Genomic DNA, 6,933 nt, shown 5'->3' with positions numbered 1-6,933 from the left:
ACCGATCAGGAACGCCAGTTTCTGTATCTGTCCCTGAAAATACCGATGCAGTTCATGACATGATTTTATCAGATCGTCAAATTGGGCTAAAACGGATATCTGAAGTACTGAATATTTCATACGAATGCGTTCATATAGTTCACGTCAATTTGGACATTAGAAAAATTGCTGCAAAATGGATGAGACTTGGGTACATTTTTAGGATCCAGAAACAAAGCAACAATCGATGGAATGACGATACACTGGTTCTCCAAGACCTAAGAAGTTTAGTGTCCAAAAATCTATGGAAAAGTTCTTGCTTCAGTTTTTTGGAATTGCCATGGAGTAATCATGATTAATTTTTTGGATAAGGGTAGAACAATAACTGGAGATTACTATTCGACATTACTGACCACTCTATGGGAAAAATTGAAGAGAAAAGACGCGGAAAGCTATCCAAAGGTGTATCCTCTCCATCAGAAGTTCAATCAGAAATAAGTGACATTAATATTCAATTTTAATTAAATTTTACTTTAATCAAACACTATTTTTGAACCTTACATGACATTTTCAATCGCTGCAACATATTCAAATATCCTCATTTACAGGATAACAATAATAATGAGTACAGAAAAGATATTGCTAAGAAAGTCCACACTGTCAATAGACAAAAATTGAATGAATGAAAGAAGTTAAATCTTGCGATCTTCTAACCAAGAAATATTCTAGCTTATAGATACTAACCTATTAAATATAAAATAACTTTCTCCTCTTATTTTTTCTATAATATAAGAAAAAGCAGTATATTCTTCGCTATTTTGAGTCTGATATGGACACATATTTGAAATTTTTAACTGCTATTTGACCATAAGCGCTTGAGAGGATTTGGTAGTATCCCATATTTGTGTAGAAATTTAAATAAAGTCTTTGCCAATGTGAAAAATTTTGTTCTGATTGGTTTTCTGATGCTTTTTAATTGTAATTTAGAAGCGTTTCTTTTTTATGGGATTAGTTATTATACCCTGTCAAATTTTTACATCATAATAATGAAATTAATAATTATGTTTATTTAACTGAAGTAAGAAAGAAAGGAGGAGGAAATAACATAAACAAATTTAGTCGATGTAAAATAAATGAAACCCTTAATTGGAGCAATAAAAATTAAACAATACATAAAAAAGATATGAGTAATGTTTATTTATAAGCTTATATGCAGACCCTCTAGGTCCATAGCCTTGTAATTTTTCTCCACTTCTTTCGGTCACTTGCTTTTTTTCTCCAGCTCTGGATATTTTTCTCTTTAAGGTCTTCTTCCATCGCTTCCCTCCACCGTTCTCTGGTATCTTCCATGCAAATCGTTTCAATAGACTATCTTCATTCGTTCGTTCTAAGTGACCTATTTTTTTCTTTATAAACGCGCTGATTGTTGCCTCATTGAAAAGTGTATAAATTTCATGGTTTGATCTTCTCTCCCATCTTAACTCAGATTGCTCTCTTCCAAAAATCTTCTAAGTATTGTTCTTTCCCAGATTTCCAATTTCTGTTTAGTTTTATTTGTTATTATCCAAGTTTCACAGGCTTATTTCAGAGAGGGTCTCAACATTGTCATATAAATTCGAACTTTCGTAGATCTGGATATCTCGTTCGATGTTAATATTGTCCTAAAACTGCTTGCACAGCTGTAACTTTTGGCAATTCTTAGTTCGATTTATCTTCTTGGCATTATTATCTAGTAGTACACCCAGATACATGAAATTATATAGACTTTACCTGTTTATAACTATAAAATTGTTTTTCGTCCAACTTTCTGAAAATTTTGCAAAAAGTTATATTCAAGTTTACGTCAACGTATTGCTATATTTTTTTGGAAAATGTGAATTGTATTGTTTTCGTTACCAACATATTCATCTACTTTCGATTACATTTCAAAATGATTATTATTTCCATTTTCCTTGTCGCAGTAGTAATTGGTAGACGTCTAGCCAAGTTATTTTGATCATAACTTAAGCTTCTAACAATTCTAAAACTCGGTTCTACCAAATACTTTAGTATTAGAAAAATATCTTCATTTATTCATTAGGCAAGAACGAATAGGAATTGGACCTTGTGAGAAGGTATTATTAGATTATTAGTATTATTAATTGTTGTTAAGGCATTCTTTGATGTGAAAAAAAATTTTCATTTTATTGTAGTTTCGAGAATGATTTTAAGTTTAAATTGGAATTCATTTTTGTAAGCATCAAAATCTTAAACGTTTTCGACTTCTACTAACATTAGGAATATTAGTCATTTCTAGATTATTGTCTTCTAAGCAGAATAACAGTTCGTTTCACCTGGAGTAAAGTTTTTATCATAATTTACTTTAAAAACGTAGAAAAAGTGCCAACATAGTTCGTATTTACAATTGATTATATTAATTCCAATTTTCCTAATTTACTTTGCTAATTTCTGACTTTCATTTTATTTTGAACTCGTTAACACATTTAATCGGAAGACAGCTGGAATTCTAGTGATGTTGCTCACATGAACTTATATTCTGTTTTTTTAAATATTTTGTCTACTATTGTTAGTCTCTCAGCTTTTCTGATTTTTTTCAATGATCCTTGTATTTGTCATCAACGTCATATCTTGTGATAGTACAATACTTCATATCCACTGTAATATATCCGATGATCTGAAGTTCTCTTCTTTTGTGGTCTTGATCTGATCACTTTTTCACTTATAAGAAAATTTGAGATGGATTTTTCCTACACACATCACTCAAAACTATTATTTATTATGGTTTCTAGTGACCAAACCAATGGTATCAATTACGAGTAATTAATCGTTCGTCGCTTTCAAGATGCTAACAGATCTCTTAAAGTCCTTCCCTGCGCTCAGATCGCGCATGGGGCTCATTGATTTTATGTATATCTCCGAATCTTGTTGACGGACTTCTTCTTTTCTACAACAAATACAATGGACCGAATGAAAGCACATCAACGAACCTTGAAACAGAAAAAGTATACTCAATCACCAAAATACAAAAATTCTAATCAAATACAAAGCCAAGAAGAGATATTGTAGGTACTCGTTCGTATACATAGGAATACCTACGCAAACTCCGAAATTTATATAAATAAATAAATGTTCTGGAACAGAAAAATCAAAATTGTTTTTCTCGGTTAAGTGTTTTTCGTTAGTTTATTTTGATGAATATGTTCCACATTTTGGCCTACCTTTGGATTCTTTGGAAATATACTTAGACATTCACAGAACTAATATGCAGAGTTTTCCTAGACATGATGCAAAAATTGAGGAGTGAGTAGATGAGGTGAGATGATGTTGTGACAGAAAAACGACCACTCGTTTCTGAGTCACAACTTAGAAACGAGTGGTCTTTAAAGTAGCGAAATCAAAATTTTTTTAAACTATACATGAGCATCATGAATTTTTAACGGATGATTACGTATGTCCATGTTTAACAATCTTTTTACCGACGATTTCGTAATATTCAGTTCAGATCGTAAATTAGAATCAACCAATACCAAAAGTGGCGGTGGAGTTTTGTTTGCATTGAGAAAGCACTACAACTCTTTCGGCCTGTCAGATATAACTAACGACTATGGTTGATGTTATTGGAATCAGGACTGTTTTGTTGTGAAAGGTTTGGTATTTTGTGTTAATTTATTTTCCCCAAAATTTGAGCTCAGATGTAAATGATATATTCTATAATATTCTCACAAACTGTGTTTACTTGTTGAATGATGATGGTCTTGTTATTATTGGCGATTTTAATATTCCCCAATACTATAGGATGCACGCTGACTCAACTAATGATGATAGGTTTGTGACTTCCTTAAACAACTTCACCAAATTTCTTAATGTTACACAATTGGACAAAGCCCCAAAACTCCCACAAAGTCTAGCAATATCGATGCTACTTACTGACATTTTCATTTTATAATTTTTATTTCGAGATTCCTCAAAAAAAATTTTTTTATAGGATATCGAGAACTTTCAGTCTTTCGACTAATAAAAAAAGGAAAGTTTATCGGTAATATCCTTAAAAATGTTCATACATAAAATCAAGGAAAATAAGGAAATAAAGGTACTAAAAATAATAAAATGATCACGAATGATGACCTCTGGTAGGGTTCAATGAATTTTCGCTAAGAAACTGAAGTTGACCAGGAAATGTGAAAGTTTCGTACGAAAAAACTGTTCGCAGCACTAGAAATGTTTTACACCAACAATGGAACTTTCTTACAATTTTTCGTTAATGATTGTTAGTTACATCATTGCGTATTAAGTAAAAAAGAACAAAACAATTTACACAAGAATTCATTTAATTATGCTGATGTCGTGAAAATAATGGTGTGACATAAAAAAGGAGTTTTTTGATCGATTTTTTAGCAATAAGATTGTTTAGCTCCAGAGAATTCATGATTTAGGAGATAAGTAGATTTTTAGATCGTTGTACATGTCAAGAAAACCGTTCGCCATAAAGAGACATTCTGAAGAAAATTATCATAAATTGTTGTTCTTGATATTTTATAAAAAATATTTTTTCTGAAGATTCTCGAAATAATAATTGTAAAATGGAAATATCATTAACATCGATATTGCTAGACTTTGTGCTACTCAACCTGAATTTTCTAAAGACACTGATAATATTTCGACGTTCATTAGAGCTGTTAATAGTCGGGGAGCTGGCTACCTAAAACAGCATCGATAAGGTACCCGACGTTTGAGCTTGGAAACGTGGAGCCCGTAATTAGTACATTGACAAGTGACATTTCTGGCACTCTGTACAGGTCGAATATGAAAATGCCAGCCGGCTTTCCCGGGCGAAAAAATGGGCTTGAAAACATCATATGGTACACGAGTGAAAACTCTTGGATCGTTAGATCCGAACCTCAAATAAGAACGCTGTAATAATGCCAGAAGTGACCTAAAGTGTCGAAAAATTCGTCCGAAAAACCCGATATGGTACACGAGTGAAACCTTGTGGAACGTGAGGCCGGACTCTCAAATAGTAGCAGTATAATAGTACAAGAAGTATCGCAGGTCGGCAAACCTTCGCCAGAAGCGACCGAAAGTGTCGGAAAATTAATCTGAAAAACCTCACGTGGTACACGCGTCAAACTTTTTTACTTGACTTTTGGTTGGGTTAGGTTAGGTGTAATAACAGCAGAAGTTTAACAGGTCGAAAAACCTCCAAAAAAAATCGACGTATTTGTGAAAATGAAAACTTTTCGCTTTCGGCTCAAATGAAAATTTTTTTTGTTGGCTTCATTGAAACTATCTGTTTGCGCTACCCGAAATTAAAAAAAATCATTAGGAAACGATGAAAAATCGTTGAAATACAACCTTTTTTTGCGCGCGCGTGTTTTCATGTCGATTACTCATTTTCGGCTGTTTCGCGCCACCACCGCGAAGATGGGCTTCTAATTCATTTACAGCGCTAATTATTAACCGATTTTCTTAAAAAATATCTGGTAACAGTTGTATTTATGCCAAAATTTGTATTTATGCCAAGAAACTTTGAAGAACATTGGGGTAAGATGATGCTCGCTTTTCAGAAATGTGTTCGCTCATTTAACGCGCCCATTTCGTTTTTAATTCATTACGACATTTTTTGCACGCAATATATGTAATAATAAAAGGATTTGATTTGAGCTGTATAAACAATATATAATTAACAACAAAATGTTGTGATTAGAAAAAAAAATCCGTTATTGATTCGCAAAGAAATCCGTTATTGATTCGCAAAGAAACTAAGGCTATGAGCGAAAACTTTTAACTTAGTAGCCTTTCGCTGTACGACCCACCCTAAAAATTTTCACCCGAGCACGTCAAAATTTTTGACATAGGCCTTACCATCTGACGTCGAAGAGAGATAGAGAAAGCGAGCAGATGCTGTGCCATTCCGCTGATGCCAGTCAATGACAAGTGAGCGTAGAAGCTAGACCTCCAATATCGTTTACTAATGATTTTCCGACCTGGAAAACTTCTGGCGTTATTACACCACTCTTAGTTAAGACCACAAAAGGTAAAAAAGTTTGACGCATGTACCTCGTGAGGTTTTTCGGATGAATTTTCCGGCACTTTCGGTCGCTTCTGGGGATGGTTTCCCAACCTGGAAAACTTCTTGTACTATTACACCGCTACTACACGTTTCACAAGGTATCACTCGTGAATCATATCGGGTTTTTCAGTCGAATTTTCCGGAACTTTCGGTCGCTTCTGGCGAGGCTTTTCCGACCTCCAAAACTTCTAGCGTTATTACAGCGTTCTTATTTGAGGTTCGGACCCCACGATCCAAGAGTTTTCACACGTGTACCATATGAGGTTTTCCAACCAATTTTTTCGCTCGGGAAAACCGGCTGGAATTTTCATATCCGACCTGTAGAGAGTGCCAGAAATGCCCTTTGGTAATATACTAATTACGGGACCCCCGTTTCCAAGCTCAAACATCGAGTACCTTACCCATGCTGTTTTAGATAGCCAGCTGTGAGTTTTTAAATTATCTGAAGCGTACTACACGGTGTTGGACAATATGCAGTTTAATTAGAAATGCTGTGTTTTATTGTCTCCTGTAGGTATTTTCAATAAATAATATCAATTTATGATAATTTTCTTCAGAATGTCTTTTTATGGCGAACGGTTACCTTGGCATATACAAAGATCTAAAAATATACATATCTCCTAAACCATAAATTTTATCTAGTCAACCCATAAACGGGGGTCGTATTATATTTGATACCAACCTTTAAACCTGGTTTCTTTTATCAGGGCAACGAAATTTTATTCTGAATATGTAGTTCATACTATTTCCTTCAATTGTTTACATTTTATCAGTAAAATGGCGTCTCATTCTGAAAAAGTAATTTGTTTTTTGTTATTGAGTTTTTTGAATGCGGTAAATTGTCACAGCTTCATAATATTATACAATTAAAGATATGGCGTAAC

This window comes from Diorhabda carinulata, chromosome 4 (assembly GCF_026250575.1).
Source record: "Diorhabda carinulata isolate Delta chromosome 4, icDioCari1.1, whole genome shotgun sequence".
Lineage (NCBI taxonomy): Eukaryota > Metazoa > Arthropoda > Insecta > Coleoptera > Chrysomelidae > Diorhabda > Diorhabda carinulata.
The sequence above is the reverse complement of the archived record's forward strand: the minus strand, read 5'-3'. Positions refer to the sequence as shown.